The sequence below is a fragment of the Mustela nivalis genome (genome assembly GCF_964662115.1).
Source record: "Mustela nivalis genome assembly, chromosome: X".
NCBI classification, from domain to species: Eukaryota; Metazoa; Chordata; class Mammalia; order Carnivora; family Mustelidae; genus Mustela; species Mustela nivalis.
In genome coordinates this window covers 83121695-83141048 of record NC_139040.1, presented here as the reverse complement: position 1 = coordinate 83141048, position 19354 = coordinate 83121695, and the positions used below count along the sequence as shown (strand labels likewise).

The following is a 19354-nucleotide window of genomic DNA, read 5'->3' as shown; positions in this document are numbered from 1 at the left end:
GGGTCCATGATTTGCTGAAGGCCAGTGCCACAACTGTAGATTCTGTGTACCATCACTTTCTTTTAGAAAAAGCAGGACATCACAGATATAGCTTTAAAGCAGAATATATTTGGCTTTCAAAATTTCAGGGAAATATTTGTGCATGTTACACTTGGTTGGCTGAATTGTTTGGTTTTTTTTTCTTTATTTTTTTGTATATACATATAAATATTTAAAGAAATTTCTTTATATATGTAAATTTATTTTATTTAAACTCTATTAGCCAAATATAGTACATCATTAGTTTCAGATGTAGAGTTCAATAATTAATCAGTTGCATATAACACCCAGTGTTCATCACATCATCTACCCTCCTTAATGCCCATCACCCAATTACTCCATCCCCCTCACCCCCCTTCCCTCCAGAAAAACCTCATTTTTTTCCCCTATACTTAAGAGTCTCTTATGGTTGGTCTCCCTCTCTGATGACTTCCCAGGCTGAACTGTTTCTATTAACCCGTGGTTCTCAGGCCTGGCTGCACATTAGAATCACCTGGGAAGTTAACAAGACTAATTCCCAGAATCTCTGGGGGAGATCTGGTGAGGCCCTGGCATCAATATTTTTTTTTAAAAGCTCCATGAGATGACAAGAATGTTCAGCCAGGGATGAGGATGACTGCTATGTTAAAAGGAAATGTCAGATCAGCCTGAATCTAGCTTATCACACACGTGAATAGGCAGGCTTTGCAGATGGTGAGATTTTATTCTAGGATTGTGGGGGCCTTGATGAATTTGCGGGGCTTGTGCCCACTCTAAAAAGGACTCAGTCCTAGAGAATGAGTAGTCTGGGGACCTATATGAATTTAAAATTATTAGTTGTGAGATGGTTTGAACCCTTTAGGAAAAAGAGCCCCTGTGCATTTGCTGTAATAGTGGGGAAGATCCTGTTCATTTTTGACTGACCTTGGGTAAATTACTTCTCCCCTTTGACATTTGGATTCCTCATCTGCAAATAATATTAGGAGGATTAGTTGGTTTCAAAGATTTCTTCTGGCTCTAATGATGTGTGCTTACGTTGTGATTAATAAAAATGATCAAAATGATTAAGAATATTATTATTCAAAACCATCCGGTAATCCACCGATCCCTTATAGCAGATTTGGAATGCATAAGGTGATTTTGGGGGTAATAGACTTGCCTTCCTAATTTTATTTGGCTTAAGTTTCTTCTAAAACACTCAACTATAGGTTGTATTCATTGAGCACACAATAGTTGCCAGCAGGGAGGGGAGCCCTACAGTGAGCTGAGTGGCATTGGGATGCCAGTTTGAGATTTAGCAGTCATTAAAAAAACATGTTGTGTGGATAATTGAGAACTGCCTGTTATAGATAAAATATCAGTCTCATAGCTCTGGGAAAGGAGGATAGGGGCTGGCTGTTTTGACAGCCCAGGACTTCTTCCTGTGGTATTTTAAGTAGCTGTTTATTTAGTTAATACCAATATTGTTAATAAGAATTTTTATTTTAACAAATAAAGTTCCCTAGTTACTTCATTGGCTACTTCCAAAATCAGGAAGTGGTTGAGGAAACTGAGGCATAAAGAGATTAAGTGACTTACTCAAGGTCACACAGTTCAAGAGGTGGTAGTTCTTGACCCAGGCCCCTTGATACCACATCTTGCAGTTCTTCTTCCAGTGTAGCCTACATAGTGGACCCTGGTCAGTATATGGTCATGACTCAGAATTGAAGAGGTTCCACTAACAGAGAGCAGAACTCAGGAGGAAGTTTAAAAGAAAGGAGAAAAGGGCTAACCTGGAGGAAAAAGGAAACATTAAAGGAGGGATGTGTTTGAGGTAAGTTCTTTCTTGTCCTTATCATTCTTCTGTGCAAGTTTCCCCTGACAAAAATTGGCCATTTGGTCTTTCAGCATCAAGGGTAAGCATTGGTAGCAGAGGAGAGGGAAACTAATGCAGCCATAGCAGAGACAGTATATGGAAGGCAGACCTTCAGTAGGGAATAAAAACACTGGAAGTGGCCTTGGGGCCCCTGGAAGCAAGCCATGGTCCTGTTCCTACCTTGCTGCCAGAACTTGATCAAGGCCCTTCCCCACTAGGCCTCAGTTTCCATGTCATTAAAATTGAGGAGTGGATTCAATAGAAGATCCATGTTCTCAAATGAAATTTGAGCCAGAAACTTTTTTTTTTTTTTTTTTTTTTTTTTTTTTAGGCAGAGAGACAGAGAGAGAGATGAGGAGAAGCAGGCTCCCTGCTGAGCAGAGAGCCCCACGCGGGACTCGATCCCAGGCTCCTGGGATCATGACCCGAGCCGAAGGCAGAGGCTCAACCCACTGAGCCACCCAGGCGCCCCTGAGCCAGAAACTTCTATATAGAACAGAAAAAAGCAGAACTCGTATGATTGAAATCAGCCTAGGACAGAGGTGAAGGACAGAGTCTAGAATTTCAGGTAATCATCTTGCCAGTGTAGACCTTAGTTAGTCACTAGGGGAATTGGGATTAGGAGAGCGGGGATAGCTCTGCCCAGTGCAGACAGACTGCTTGGAAGATGGGACAGCCCTGGGTGGGAGAGAAGGTTCAGGCAGAGATAAGAATACCTTGGAGATCGGCAGCATGCCTCTCCCTTTTCCATTTCCTATTTTACAAGTGAAACAATTAAGGGAAAAGGGATTTTTCCAAGATTTCAGTGATGGGCCTGGGATCCCAACCCCTCAAATCAGGACTTTATCCTCTGTAACCTGCTACCTATGCTATAGGATGCTGGCTTAGTGCTCCTTTGGCTCTATCAGAGACCTAAATGCACTCTCAAGTCTGGCTGGAGAAAGCAAGCTGACACAGAAACTGGGAGAACAGTAGTATTATATAACCTACCAGAGGGAAGCAGGCCTGTCAGCAGACCTTGAGGTATCAGGCAGTGAGATGAGGCACAAAAGAGGAATCCTAGAATCTCCTACAGATTACATTGGTTCTCCTGAGGGAGAGAGCCCTGGATGCAGCACTGTGTTGTGCAACCATCTACCCTCAGGGTGCAGAAGAGCTCTGGGAATAGTTCTGGCAACTCTGATCTCTCTACCTGCCTGCCTTCATTAGAGGAGGGGGAGCCATGTACCTTCATGTCCAGCTGGCTGCAGGAAGGATATGCTAAGAGCCCACCCTCCACCCCCTTAGAATGTGGTGCCTAAAGACAGTAGCTACTTTTAGCTGTACCTCCCACAGCCTCTCTTCCACCCACTCTCTTCCTTCCTCCTCCTTCTGTGAACCCTGCTGGTTGGCAGGAGGGCTGGGCAGTAGTGGGTGCTTTGGTATTAGCAAAGAGGCAGACAAGGGAGAGCCAGGCATCCCTAGGAGTGGCTATGGTAGACCTAGTATAGTGGGAGGGCTCAGAACACACACAGAATTGAGAGACTGCTTTGTGGTTAAGGCCCAAAGGGAGTGGAGGGACTTACTAATTTCCTTTGCACTTGCAACCAGTGAGGTGTGTGTTTTTAAGAATATAGGTTGAACTGCGCAGGAAGGTTCAGGAAGATTTATTGAACAGAATGTACATAGACACTTTCTGTACTTGGGTTTAGAGAAAGACTTCTGGGGCTAGTGTTACTCACTTGATTCTTGACTCTCCTTCTTGAACATTTTTTTACACTGATCATTGGGTTTTACAGATTATCTCACTTGATCTTCTCTGTGGCCCTGTGAAGTAGGAAGGGCAGGGATTATCATTTTACAAATGAGAAAAATGAGGCTCAGTTATTGTCATATAACTGATCTGGGCTCAAGCTCTGAAGTTATAGTGCCATTTAACATCATCCAGATAGCTATACCTTCTAGAAAAGGGGTATTGCATCTGTTCTTAATCTAATTCCTTCATTGTGGAAGCAGGGAAACTAGGCACAGAAAGAAAAAGAACTCATCCAAGGAAATACAGTATGTTTATAGTAGTACTGGAACTAGCACGTTGCCTAGTAAGGATGTGAGTTCCTGGACCCATGACTTACAAGCTGCTCTTGCCTTTCAGGGGTGGTGAGGGAAATCTGTATAGTGTGATGGGAAGCAAAGGGTCACTGAACTAGTAATCTATAATTTTTTAGCTCTGTGATCTTGGGCAAATTACTTAGCTTCTCTGAGTTAGTTTTCTTTTCTGCTAATTGGAGCCGAAAATCCCTGAGAACTGTCTGGGTCAGAAATCTCTATGTGACTGCTATAATGGAGGGAACTGATGCTCAGTAGCCCTTTACAAAGGTTTTGTTAATGAAAGACATATGAATGATTTAAGAGAGCCTGCAAATGAACTCAGTCATTGGATGACATTGAACAAATATCATTGTCTTTTTGCCTTCTCCATCACAGCATGAAGGAATTTTTTTTTTTTGCTTCCCTCCCTTAAAAGTATAAAGGTCCTATGACCTGGCTCATGTCTTGATTCCTTGGTGGAAAGCTGGATTTTTTTTTTATATAGGGAGCTTTCTTTTATTTATCCTCAGCTCCATCTCCCCTACCAGTCCACACACATGCTGCTATGAATAGCAGAGGAACGTTTTCTCTCCCTGTCTCCTGCAAAGCTAAAAGAAGAGCTTGGAAGAAAGCCAGAATTAACTGTGTTTTTATTTAGTGCCTTCTCAAGTCCATCAAGCCAGAACCATCTAGGCACTTGGCAATTAAAAATCAATTCTTGGCCCCCAGTTTCTTGGCTAGGATTTGTGATGAGCATTACTGAGTTTTCATGATATGATTAAGAGTTGTGTTAGAAATTTTACAGGCTTTTGACAAATGACCTACTTAGGACAAATCAACATTTTCACCTTTGCCTACATCATTTTATCTGGAACATTCTCATGGCTCTAGGGGTCTAGGTGAGAAGATAAGGACCATTGTATAGTCCTGCCACATTGGCCCCTTTTCTCCACAATGCTATGAGGTGAGCAAGGCCAGGATTATTTCCCATTTTATGACTAAGGAAATCGAAACTCAGAGAATTGCTCATATTGACTCAGATCAGTGCTGCCTCTTAAAAGCAGTGGTGTGCAAGGAAGAGCTTAGTATGTTATCAACCCATCCATACCAAATGGGCAAGAAGATTGTTCTAAAGATGCCTTCTGTACTTTGCTTCTATCTAAGTCTTGTTATAAAAGTTAGTCAGTAGCAGATAGAACCAGGCAGATGTCACTGGATAATTCTGGCTAGATTAGCATTGAACTAATTGGCAATTCAGATACATCTATTTCACCTATGGTATGTCCCCTCAAATATCATATCATCCAGAGATGCATGAGAGGCCTTGCCAAATGCAGAAGGGTGGCCCTAGAATTTATGCCCCTTCATGTTCAGTTTGGAAGTTTTCTTTCTGTGAGGTATATTTGGGATACACATGTGGAGTACACTTTTACATTGACATGCTTGGAGCACATACATTCGGTTAGCCATGGAGTACACTCACACTTGGGCATACTCTCTACAGGCAGAGTATATACACAAAGATACACATGATGCATGATTATGCAAATTTATGTGTGTGGACACACATGAATGCATATAAAGCACAACTGCACACCCAGATACATATGGGGCATGCTGAGATGCACATTCAGATGTGCTCCTACCCCCAGGACATACACTCTTATTCCTGAGATACACTTTTAAGGAGTTACTTGAACAGACCACCCTCCCCACATGAGACACATTTGAACACACCTATGGTACATACTCACATGCCCCACACATCCCTGTGGGACACACTTTGATCCAGAACATATGCTACCCTTAGGACCAGCTTGTTGTCACAGTTTTCCAAATAGGTAGAACAAGGCAATGGCCCCATCAGGAATAAAATGGATGCTCAAGATGGTATGTGTTATAGCAGGGTCTTCAAGGCAAACAATGTTTACAACTGAACTCAGATGTTGAACTAATATGCAGATGGAGAAGATAAATTTGCAGTGATCAATGCAGAAAGATATCCAGCTCTTCCATCCCCAGTCTACTTAACAAACCACCATGGAATAATTTTATTTTGAATAATGCCCTAGAAAACATAAAGTAACTGGGTATTAAAGCTTATTCTTTTCTTAGGAATGAAGTAACAACTTGGCCAGATCAAGTGTTTTTAAGTTGTGGGAGGGAGGATGCATAAGGGGTACAGAGTCCCAACTTCTGTTTCAGTGGTGGGTAGAGAAAACAAACACATTCTTTTTTTTTAAACTTTCATTGTGTTATGTTAGTCACCATAAAATACATCATTAGTTTTTGATGCAGTGTTCCAATATTTTTTTTTAGTTTTATTTCCATTTATTTTATGCAGAATTTACTATTTACTCCCGGGCTATAACTTTTTGTTTCTTCAGTTTGTTCTGGGATATCATTTTCTTCTGTGCAACCTCCTCTTCTGGTTTAAGAACAATCTGCTCTTTTTCAGTAAGGATCATCTCAGTGTGGCAGGGAGAACTCATGTATGGGTTAATCCATCCATGAGCCTTGTAATTTCTATGCTGCATCTTAGGAGGGTGGTTGTTCATCTGGGTATGCTCAATGACCAGAGAATCTGCATTTAAACCCTTAAGTTCAGTATTACTTTCTGCATTTTTAAGCATGTGCAGTAAAAATTCAGTACTCTTTTGGGGGCACTGGCCCTGTTTCCAACCCCACTGTTTGGCCTGGGCACACTTCATCCACCAACTCCACCATTGTAGCGATGGAATGGCACAGGGGTGCCTGCTTCTGCAAACTGACATCTTTAAGATACTTGGTGATTTTTCAGATATGCATATCCTCGATTGCCTGGGCAGTTTCATGTATGTTCTTGAGGTTTGAACCTCTTGTTGTGATTTGTTAGGGTGTTCTGGGTCAAATGAATAGTGAGCCATTTTCAGAGATCACCCTAGGCCTCTTGAATAGCCACATTCTTAATGACCACAACCCTGCCCCTAGGCATAACAGCTTGAGCCATCTGGCCCCACTAATGAAGACCTGCTATTTTTAGAGTTTCTCAAGCTGGAAGCCAGGTCGGGATGTCCTGGGGAGGCCTTTCTGGCCTTTAATAACCAAAGGCTGGAGCTGAAAGGAAGAGAATCCTAGACTGGGTCTGGATTGAATGGTATGAAGCAGTGAAGAGGTTAGAGTGTGCCAGGTTTGCACCGGCAAACAGCAGCAGCCTCAGAGTCTGAGCAGGATACTGTTGACTGTCACAGCCTTATGCTCATTTCTCAACTTTGGACTTGAGATCAAGAAACATGAATTCCAGTTACTATTCTGCAACTTATAGTGTGCCTCGGTCAGGTTTCCCTCCTCTGTCTGGCTCTTATTTGGCCTGTAGGTAAAACAGTCGGTATATCCCTCAGATGCTGGCAAGACTCAAAGAAAGAGTTGAGATAATGCTTTGCAGATGTACTTATTCTTTACCCACAAAGCTATACCTCCATCCCTAAACTAGTCTCACCCACCAACTACCAGGCCTGACCCTTCTCACAGTAGCCATAAAAAGAAAAGGGCGTTGAGGGAAGGAAACCTCATAGCACTGTTGTTGGGCAAAGTCATGCTGAAGTCACCCTCACCCTTACAGATACTTTTCAATGCTAGGTCAATCCTTTCTCAGAAAACAGATTTGCAACATTTAGGTGATCATATAGTTTTGACTCCTTGGGAACCCTTGGCAGTGGGGAAAAGTGAGGACATCAGGATCAAGGACTTTTTCCTGTACTAGGAAAAGCAAAGTCAGACCACCTGTACCTGCCACCTGCCAGAAGAAGCAACTTAGAATGGCAGTTCTGACCCGGGGAGAGTGCCTTATTCCATTTTGTACTCAGGGTCATTTCACCTGCTTTGCTGAAAGGGGGTGGGTCAGGAACTACACTCTGTAGCTGAAGTTCAGATTTCTCTTCACCCCGTATATTGTAGGCAAAGTTCTTCTAAGCCTCAGTTTTCTGGTCTGAAAAATGGGCTTAATTATAAATCTCAGGATTGTTGGGTGCAAGAATTCATCATTGCAAAGGATAAGAAAAGTGCCTTGTAAAATGTTGAACATGTTTTGCTGCTATTTGGATTGTTAAGAATACATCCAGCTCATTATTACAGGTAACTTAGAGGTAGTTCAGGAGCTTGTCTTTTCTTTATTTCTCACTCCTTCCCCATGTCCTTCTTTTAAGCCAATATTGGCTCCATTTTACAGACGGGGATACTGAGGAGTAGAGAAGGGAGGGACCAGCCTGATGATGTAGGATTAGGCAGTGGTGGATTCAGGATTAGAAATCATGCTTTCAGATCTATCTAGCTTCAAGCTACCAGCCAGAATTCCAGTGCTAAAGGAAGCTGCCAGTAGCAGCTTAAGTTAATATATGTTAAAAACTTAGGTTTGTCTCTGAAACATAATGGTGGGGGGGTGGCTATCTGGGCCCCAGCCTTCCCCAGCAGTACCCTGCTTCCCCACAAAAGACACACTGACCTTTTGTCCATTCTACAGTAGCTCATGTCCTACTCTCCTGTGGGTTAGAAGCTGTGAAGTAATGGAGAAGATGCTAAGCTGTTGTGAGAGGGAGTTGTGTTGCCCATTTAAGCTACTTCAGAAGAGTCCCTGAAGGCAGTTATCCTCCTTGGCTACTACCCCCACCTCCTCACAGCTTCTTGGGTACAGAAGCTTTGTGTGGCTGACCTGCATAAGGGTTTAGGTCAAAAGGTATCCGAGAAAATGTTTGAGGGTCTTGTTCTGTGGAGTATTTTGCCAGCTCTTGAGGGATAAGATAGTGGAAATCCAAGAACCAAAGCTAGAAAATTCCCTTGAGTCAGGCTGATTCTCATCTGGCCTTGATGTGGACATTACATCTCAGCTGGGCTGACTTTTTCTCATTTAGTGTTTTTCCTTGTACACCACAGACTCTTGAGCTGGGCCAGATTTCCTGGAGCCTTTCTAGATTGTTTATTTTTGCCTTTCTGAGCCCAGGACAGATACATTAAAAAAATCACGTTATGTTAGTCATCATACAGTAGTACATCATTAGTTTTTGATGTAGTGTTCCATGATTCATTGTTTGTATATAACACCCAGGACAGATACATTGAGACTGATTGGTGATAGGAAGGAGATGGAATAATCTGTGGAGCTCATGCCTTGGTGCTAGGTATTGGGGAAGATGGCCTTTTGTGTCTTCTTCATCTGTCCTGCCACTAATACATTATTTTCCTATGTCTCCCTGATTGGCTGTAGGAACCTAACTGAAAGTGTTGTTTTTCACTTGTGCTGCTAAAACCTATAGGATAACTATGGTATGGTCCTTTCTAGGGCATTAGACAGTTTCTGGGGTGTGGAAACTAAAGGGAAAATGAGAGAGATACCTTCTGTTCTTCAAGTTTGAGAGACAAGGAGGTGAATAGGAAAGAGTGAGCTGCCAAAGTCCTGCCAAGAAGCAGCCACACAGTTTCCCTAGCTCTCTTGACTCTAGACATGTCCTTTTTTATTATTCTATTCTTGAATAAGAAATACATTCCTATGGTCAAAATCTAAAAGATACCAGTGGGTGTACAATGGGAAGTCTCCCTCGTGCCCCTCCCCTCCAGCCACTTGGCTTCCTCTGCGGAGGCCACCAGTGAGTCCTTCCACAGAAATGTTCTATGAATATACAAGCATGTATAGATATATTCATTTTCTCTTTTTTATGGTAATATATTCACTGTTCTATGACTTATTATACTTTGGATGTTCTTTGTCATAGAGAGCAGAGGTTAAGAGCACTGGTTCGAGAGTAAAACTACTAGTGTTTTGGTTCTGGCTCTATGTGACCTCCAGCAATCACATCATCTCTTCAAACCTTGGTTTCTTCATTTTTAAGATGGGGATCAAATAAGTTAGTTTATGTAAAAACTTAGATTTATCTCTGACACATAGTAAGCAGTCAGCCATATTTTATTATTATAAGAAAAGCATTGTACTATGAGTCAGGAAATCTTGGTTCTCTTCTAGCCTCTGCTCCTGGGATAGCTGAGTGACATCCTTTGGCGTCCTTTGGGATATTTTCTTATCTTTAAAATGTAAGGTCTCATTCCTACTCTGCTTGTCTTCTAGAGTTGCTAGGAGGATCCAGTGAGCTCATGAATAAGAAATGATGTGAAAGCAACTTAGAAACTGTAATGTGCTTAGAAACATGGAAATGGTGCTACTTAACTCTTTTCATAGAAGCCCCTTTGGATAACTTGAACCCAGTGGCCTGAACTGGGTGGAGAAGGCATTGCCCTTTCTTCTGATAGTACAACCCAAAGGTCATTCCTGAACTGGAGCTCTATTCTGGGTCGAGATAGTTCATGGCAAAACTCAAGAGTCAAGTTTTGTCTTTTGACCTTTTTTTAAATCTCACTTCATCCCTCTTCTGAATTCTTTGTTGCCACATTTTCTTTGCCTCCTCTCTGTTCCTTTTACCTCCTTTCTGTCTCTTGTCAAAACCTGCTTATAGCTTATTTTCAAATTTTTTATTTAAATTCTGGTCAGTTAACATATAATGTAGTATTGGTTTTAGGAGTAGAATTTAGTGATTCATCACTTACATGTAATACCCAGTGCTCATTATAACAAGTATCCTTCTTAATACCCATTAAATAAATAAATAAAATCTATAATAATCATGATGATAACAACAACAACAATAAGAAGAATCCACTGTCAGTCTCTTGAACATGACATAGAGTTAAGAAGAATAGGTTCAAGTTCTAGCACTGTACTGGTTGCTTTGTTCCTCAGTTTACCTGGGCCTTCCTTCCTCTGCCCTCATCTCTTTCACCTAGCTTAAATAGTCAGAAGTTGTCTTGCATAAGCCTGGATGACCTACTTGAAGTTCTGTTGTTATAAGCACAACTACTTTTTATTCAAACAAAGACCCAATGCTATCTCTCCTAGGCCTTGAGTGTGAGTCTGATTGTGCTTGTGTCCTCTTTGACAGCTTAAGTTTAGATGTTACATCCATCCCTCTGCCAGAAGGGAAGCCAACTCAGCCATTTTGTCCTCTGGTGCCTTGTCCAGTGGCTGCTCACCAAACACCCCTGCCATCCACCATCCATTACTTACCATGTCTGCTGGAAAACCAGGATTGTGCTATACTCTGCTAGAGACATGGCCCATCCCTGAATAGGAATCATTGCTGACAGGGATCAAAGGCACTGCTTAGTGCTTTGGCCAATGTCTTTTCTCTCACTGTGAGTCAATAGGCAGAGGGAAATCAGTAAGCCACTGGAAACCATCTTCTGCTTTCCGATGGGCTCTTTAAATTTTTAGATTTTTTTTTCATTAAGATTTTATTTTATTTGACAGACAGAGATCACAAGTAGGCAGAGAGGCAGGCAGAGAGAGAGGAGGAAGCAAGCTCTCCGTTGAGCAGTGAGTCTGATGCGGGGCTGGATCCCAGGACCCTGGGATCATGACCTGAGCAGAAGGCAGAGGCTTTAACCCACTGAGCCACCCAGGCGCCCCCCCCCCATGGGCTCTTTAAATGCAGATTTCCTTTTTGGGTTTTAAGGACTCCCTAGGAGGATATTACATTCTCTTTGAAAAGTCTCAGAGTCTTTGCAAATCTGTGTCCTGGGTGGGCATGCTTAATAGACTTCAAGGTGGTTTAAGTTGATTGAAATATATTTATTTTTTCCTGTTCTCCAGATATAGGAGCAGGTCAAAATGCTCCTATAAGTGCTATTCCTGTTCTCACCACCTTAGAGCAGATGGCCATGTTTAAAGACCACATTAGAACCATTAGTTCTAACCTATCTCTCCCTCTGTTCCTCCCCCCACCTACAGCCCTCCTTCCCTTAGAATGTTTTAACACGACATCTGTCAAATGGATAAAAAATGACTTTCCTTTCTTCTCTCTGCCTTGCCTACCCACCCTCTAGCTGTGGTGTTTATGAATATGGAACTATACATGTGGGAGGCATGGAGGACAGATTCATCATGTAGTTCTAGCCCCCTCCCGCTCCCCTTCTGTAAACCTAGAGGATCCCCACCCCCACTGCTTCTTAGGAAATTTCAAGGCTGGCCTTCAGGTCACAATCCAAGAGAAGTTAAGGATCACAGGGCTGGTCCCAGTAGAACCACATGAAGTAATTCAAGAACCCAGGTTCAGAATCTTAGATAGGTCTAAGGAACCTCAGGGGTTGGGGTTTTTTTGGGCTTCCTGTCTCTTCCTTGGGTCTGGCCTGGCCATCTCTCAAGGTTTGAAGGCAACAAAGAGAAGCTAATGGGTGGCTGGCACTTAGTACCCATAGCAAGACAGCAAGTCCAGGAAGAAGATCACAATGCCCAGGGCAGGAATATTTTGGAGATGGAGCCCAGTCTGCCTCAAGAGACAGGAAGGGTCAGGGTAACCTCCAGTTCAAGAGGTATGCTTCTGACTCAGCTCATGGAGGGAGCATTGCTGAGTCATTGTTTCTTTGTTTATTTGTTTTACTAATAATTTGTCTCAGAATATTAGAGTCTGATTTGAATAGATTGATCATAGCTCTTGGAAATTGCTTCTAGACTACAGCATAGAGATATCCTGCAAGGATTTTTCCATTAAGGCCACCGGGGACCTGAGGGCTGAAGATCAGGGCAGAGGTGGGAGGGAGTAGGAGTTCAAGAGAGCAGGTGCAGATAGCCTCTCAAGGTAGACTGAGAAGATTCTCCTGGACAAGCTACTGTAACTCCTTGGCTTGCCTGGAATCTAATACAAGGATAAGCCAGGAGACAGAGTTTCAGAGATTCTGATTTCTTCCAAATGATCCAGTGCAGTAAGAGAAAATTCTTGTATTTCAAACTTTGGCTCTAGTAAGTTTAAGACACTTGTTTCAATATGATGTATGATTCGTGATCACTTGGGCTGCTTTTTAGAAATTCTGTGGTGATTCTGAGCAGCAGGTCTGTGAACCACACATTGAAAGCCTTGTCTAATGTGTTCGAGACACTGGGGTGATGCCAAAAGATCCCAGAATAACTTGACAGTAACTACTATTTCCAGTGTTTTGGGCATTCAAGCTGATGTTTATCAGATTGGGAGGTGCCCTGGGTGAGAGACTTCTCTAGCCAACAGGGGCATGCTTGATTGGTGGTCCAGAAACATGTCTTCTCGATCTGTCCAATCCTTGACCAATTGGTTGCATCTTCTCTAAAGGACTTATTTCTTCAACAAGACCAAACACTTAACATCATGAACTTTGGGGCAGTACCTGCATCTCACTGGGCCTGTCAGGTTGAGTTAGTGGCCGAAATTTCATTATCAGAACAGTCCATTGCTAAGGTCCAGACCAAGCAAGTAACTCTACTTCTTTCATATATGTTTGGTCACTTATAGCTAAGATCACATGTAATCTCTTTGGAAGAAGTACAGAAAGGTGTTATTCTTTGTCTATAATGAGCGAGAAAATTCAGAAGCTTATCTTGGCTTCCCAAACTTTTAGGTCCTGACGGGTATGAGTTGGCTTGCGACCAAATACATATTGGACTTTGGTTCAGGTGATCCATCTTGCTCTTGCTGAACCTGACCCTTATCTAGGCTCACCTTTCCAAATCAAGCAATCCAGCTGGGTTTTGTGTCTGCCAGGTGTTGCTGACACTAACCATCGGTCTTTTATTTTATTAAGATTTTATTTATTTATTCGAGAGAGAGGGAGGAGAGAAAGTGAAAGCATGAGCCGGGGGAGAGGTGAGAAGGAGAGGAAGGAGCAGACTACGTGCTGAGTGGGAGCCTGACATGCAGCTCGATCCCAGGACTCCAGGATCATGACTTGAGCTGAAGGCAGATGCTTAACTAACTGAGCCATCCAGGCGCCTCAGATCTTTCATTTTCTTAAAGTGAAAAATGGATGGTACAATGGGACATTGAAGGAAGCTGGTGCGCAGTGACTCACAAATCACATGAACAAAGTAGGGAAAAGTGATCCTGTCATGAAAAGATGATATTTGCATACTTCCTTTCAGTACATACATTTATTTATTTATTTATTCATTTATTTAGTTATGGGTGATAGCAACATCCAGGTTAAAGCTGAAATCAGCCAGGTGTGAATTAAGTTGTAGGGAAGAGAAAAATCAATTCTTGGGATTTAAAAAATATTCATAGTGGTGTTTTTCTTACCTGGCATCTTTTCTCCTTTCCCTGTTTTCTTTACCTGCCATCTTTTCTCCTTTCCCTGATGACCATCTTCAGCAAAACTAGCAGCCCACCCCACAAGCCACTTGGCCATAAATCCTATCAACAACAGACTGTCCTATAGACAACCTGGTACTTATAACATAAATAATTTTCTTAGCCCCATAGTATGTTCTGCAACCTGACAGAGATGGTAATTCTGTTGTTGTGATCTGAGAACATGCCTGATTTTAAGGCTCAGGTTGTAGAGACTAAAAACTGCTATGCATTATGAATTAAGCAGATTGTTTAGATCTTCCTAAGTGTACATCTGGTTGACAACTTGAATAAGTCCATATTGCCTTATTTTCTTCTTATCCTACTTAAAAATTAGTGAAAGGGCAAAGGAAGAAAGAATACAAACTGGAGTCATCAGGTGAGGGATTAACAAACAGTCAGATGAAGATGACACAACTAGCAAGAGGCAGCCTAAATCTAGTGTTCCTGTACTTAACCATGGCTAAGGCTTTGTCTGAGTCAGAGGCACGGAGGTAAGAGTACATCTGCCTGCAAGAGAAACAGTTTGGCTAGAGTGGAAGGTCCCTGCCAGGGTAAAGATAAAAGTTGGATCTGTAAGTGAGGCTTTGAAAGGTTGACAGGAGAGTTGTTACGGCTCTGGATAACTGGGATCCCACTTTTTTTGTATATTGGCAAGGCCTGGCATTGGGAGTTCTCCTTACATGACCCAAAATATCCTTTCTCAGATATACCAACCACTGAGGAAAACCTTTCGGTTAGGCAGGGAGCCCAACCTACAGGGTGGCATGGGGATCCCTGGGAAAAATGAGACATCAGGAGAGGCAAGGATGAGCCTACACTATGAAGGTCCAAGTGTGTATCTAAACCAGCAGCATAGGCATCACCTGGAGACTTGTTTGAAATGCAACCTCTTGAGTCATGCTTAAGATTAACTGAATTAGGGGCGCCTGGGTGGCTCAGTCGGTTAAGCATCTGCCTTTGGCTCAGGTCATGATCCCAGGGTCCTGGAATTGAGTCCTAAGGCAGGCTTCCTGCTCAGTGGGGAGCCTGCTTCTCCCTCTCCCTGTGCCCCTGCCCCCAACTCATTCTCTTTCTCTCACTCTGCTGTTTCTTTCTCTCAACCAAATAAAATTTTAAATAGAGACCAACTGAATCAGACACTTAGACTTGGGGGGCCTGGTAATCTGTGTTTTAATAAGTCCTCCAAGAAGTCGAGAACTACTACTGAAGGTCATTCACAGGGTGGGCTGGTATCCCTGGAAAGAGAAACCAGCTGGGAGCCTTCTCTCTTTGCTTTCTTGGGGGAGATTGGCAAAAGCCAAGCTATAGACTTCCTCCTTTTCCTCAGATTAAAGAGGCTTCAAAAAGGACTCCAGCCTAGCTTTCCATCTCTCCTTCCCCAACTCCCCCAACCCCTTCCTAGCCTTTTCCAAACTCTACTACCTGTTTGCCATCAAATTCCCTATGGTCTTTACCTATGAGACTTTATGTAATCTCATTCCTCATTGCTCTGCCTCAAATGCCTTTCCTTCTCCCTCCCATATCTGTTACAATCCTACCCATTCTTTAAGGCCTATCTTCAGTGTCATATCACATGTTCTCTTGTTGTCTCCTTGATTTCCTCCCATTCAGTTTTATCCTCTGCTATTTTTTATATTCCACATGTGAGTGAAACCATATAATTGTCTTCCTCTGACTGACTTATTTCATGGAGCATAATACCTTCCAGTTTTAATTCACTTTTAAAACAACTCAGAGGATAGGCATGTAACATACCCTTATTTCTGCTTATATTTGTGATTGGAGACTACAGGAATCCCATACAGCTACCAGCCTCTTTCGGATTACTCTTCTCTTATGTCTGCACACATATCCATCAACTCTTTGCTCAATATTGTTTAACAGGTAAAGAAACTGACTCAGTGGTACCATAATTTGTAAGAGCAGATACTCTAGAGCCATACTGTAGCTGCATTTGAATTATGTCTTTAATACTTATTGTCTGTGTAAATTTTGGAAAATTATTTAATCTCTCTGAGCTTCAATATCCTCACCTCTAAGATAGGAATAATAATACTATTTCCTCAAAGAGCTACTCTGAGGCTTTAATGAATTAATGTGTGTGAAGTTCATGGACTAGTGCCTGACATATAACAAGTACTCCATACTAACTAATAACATCATCATCATTATCATCACACCTTTAGCAAGTAGCAGAGGAAGGTCTTAAATACAGGTGTTCTTTTCTACCTTCTCTATCTATAGTGTTACTTTGAGGAAAGCATGGTCTAGGAAGCTGGCCATCTGATGACTGCAGGCAAGTTCTCTTGCTATATTGTACCTGATCTATGAAATGGCTTAAGGGTGATAACCTTTTAAATGCCGTTTAGTTCTGACTGCTTTTGATTCCAGGTAGGCCCTGACAATAGGATTACCAGTTGGATTATAGTCAACGTATCCTAGATTGTCCTTGTCTAGGGTATAGCTGAGCTCTGTGATCTGAGGGCTCAGGCAGATCAGCTGAACTAAATGGGGACAAGAATGAGCCCACTGGTGCCGGGAAAAGCCAAACATGAAGTTGCTAAAAAAGATGACCACTATAGAAAGAGCACAGGCAGTGGAATCAGCCTAGGGTACCTCAGACAGCATCACAGATAGCATCCTGAGCTGAGGGCTGAACTGATGCCAAGATATGCTTGACCTTTGGTTAAAAAGCCAAGGTAATAGTTTTAAGTCACAGGCTTTCATGGTGCTGTGGGTTGGGGCTGTATGTACTTATTGAGCTCTAACAACACCAGTTGGAACCCATCTTTGGTAGAAGAGGGAAATTTTTTAATCAAGATTTATGTTATTAAGGCCAGCTACCAGCAATTCTCCACTGAGACCAGAACAAGAACAAATTAAATTTTAGTGCAATTGGAAGAAAGCAGGTTCATCATAAAACAAAACAAAACAAAACATCTCATAGGCAGGACAATTGGTGACTAAAGGTGGCTTTCCATATCTCTTTCTTTGTAGTTCTTTACAAATAGGAGTCATCTGGTTTCTGATATTATGGATGGAGTTCTAGGAGTTCCCTGTAGCATTGATAGTATGGTATCATGGGTATTAGAACACATGCAATCAGAATGCCAGGCTCCATAATTTATTACTTGTATGATTGAACAAAGGACAGGTCACCTATCTGAGCCTTTTAGTTTCCTTATCTTTAAAATATGGGTAATAGTGAGGCCTAGTCATTCAGTAAGGATCAAGTGGTGAAGTAGATATGAAAATACTTTATAAATAGTAAAGGATGAGATACTTGAAAGATAGTGTTATAAAAGACCCCATTGGAAATCTCATTTGCATCCGTGCTGAGGAGCTCCCAGTATGCCTTACCTAACCAACATAATTACTTAACTAAGTCAAAAGATCAGTACGTGAGTGTGCTTTCATATGTATGTAATGTGTTAATTTCATAACCATGGGTTATCCTCCAGTTGGTATATTGAAAGGCATACCTATGTAAGAGGATGCATGCTTCATATTCTTTCTCTGTTGTTTGAACTGTTTTGTCTTTGGTCTTGTGGAGCTACAGTTACCTTGGGGAATCAGTTCTTCCTCAAAGCAGACTGATAGAAAATTGACTTCTAGAGAACATGTTCAGAAATTTAGTGCTAGAGAAAGAGTTCTTGAATCTTTTGCCTTGACAAGCCATATGTTCTTTGTCCTGGGATCTGTTTCTCCGAATGTCAGGAAGATTGATGGCCTGTATAGGTTGGAACCAGTTGGGGAAAAAGAACAAACAACACAGGGATCAGGATGGCAGCCAGAAATAGAGGCAGACTCTTCCTACATCTTCATCACTATCACGTGCTTAGACAAGTGTTATGAGTTTGTGTATGTGTGTGTGTGTGTGTGTGTGATGTGGTAATGGGATAGATGTCTTCCTGTTGTTTGCTGTAGCCCAGTCCCACTTGTCACAGACTTTAATGACCAGGGTTAAGATCTTTGCACAGCCTCTGCCTTGCTGGGTGATCACGAACTCACCCCTTAAATTCACTGTTGGCTCAATTATGCCATCCATCAAATGCAGGATTCAATCTAGACTCCTTATTTATCTCATAGAGTGGTGGTAACAAATCACTGAGTGAATCTGTGACAAGGTTGAGTTTCTTGGAAGCAAGGCATCACAGAAAGTCATATTCTTTCATACCCATGACCTCTCTGGATGGCATCATGTGTGGGTGAGAACAGGACACTGCAGGACTGGAGTCCATTGTGTGTGAGGAATGCCATGGTCTGTAACCCCTTGAGGGTGGGGTACAGTGGTGTTCAATAATGTACCACCAGCTCTCAATTGGTCAGTTCCAAGGAGGAGAAGGACAAGGGGGAGAACACAGGAAATTTAGAGCAAATATGTTTGAGTTTCATTTTGGCCTTTGATTTCAACCTCTTCACCCATTCCTGGCACTGAACTTTCTTTTTTTCTCTGGGGAAAATGCTCATGAGTAGGAATAAAAACATGAGGCCTGTGTAGTCCATATTCACATTCTGGGCCATTCCACCCACTGGCTAATGGAGAGTTGACAAGTATTGTTTGTCTTGTGGTCCAGTGGAGCTTGTGCTCCTAGTGCCATCTCCCTTTCCCCAACCCTTCACCACCAGTATGTCAGTATTTCCATAACTACTAGAGTTCTGTGGGTGGGGTAAGGGGCAGGTAAGGTAGCTAGCTGTGTGGACTGAACACATTCTCATTTTGTCTCCTAAGCTGATCACTGGAGATTCCATCGTTAGTGCTGAGGCAGTATGGGATCACGTCACCATGGCCAACCGGGAGTTGGCATTTAAGGCTGGCGACGTCATCAAAGTCTTGGATGCTTCCAACAAGGATTGGTGGTGGGGCCAGATCGACGATGAGGAGGGATGGTTTCCTGCCAGCTTTGTGAGGGTGAGTGTCAGCCTTCACTCTCCTCTCTCTTCAGCCTTCACTTTCTTCTCCTGTCTCCTTGGCTACCTACCCTTGACTTTCCCCTCTCCAGCCTTTGTTCTTCTCATTTCTCTCCTGGTGGCTCCTCTCACATTTCCTTTCCCTTTTTTGGTCTTTTACCCAAGACATGGGCCTCCTTTAATCTTTCCCCTCTAATTTTGAATTATTTTCTTTTTTTCTCTTTGATTTTTTTTTCTCTTTGATTATTTTAACAATCCCCATATTTGTCTGTCTCCTGCCTCCTACCTGTTGTGACTTTGTACAAATCACTTCCCTTTTGGTATG

The 19354-nt window shown here is 42.3% G+C and overlaps 1 protein-coding gene and 1 pseudogene across 4 annotated transcripts in view; one reads left to right on the top strand and one right to left on the bottom strand.

Annotated features, from left to right (window-relative positions):
• Positions 1–19037, top strand: part of LOC309855828 (uncharacterized protein) — a 67223-nt gene extending 48186 nt beyond the window's left edge. For all 3 annotated transcript variants that reach the window (XR_014307001.1, XM_082716482.1, XM_082716481.1), the window contains exon 2: positions 18851–19037. The gene's annotated coding sequence lies outside the window, so the exon portion shown is untranslated. The remainder of the gene's footprint in view (positions 1–18850) is intronic.
• Positions 6295–6846, bottom strand: LOC309855805 (large ribosomal subunit protein uL22 pseudogene; annotated as a pseudogene). Its single transcript has one exon. The product of its transcript is annotated as a large ribosomal subunit protein uL22 pseudogene (transcript).
• Positions 19038–19354: the final 317 nt, after the last annotated feature.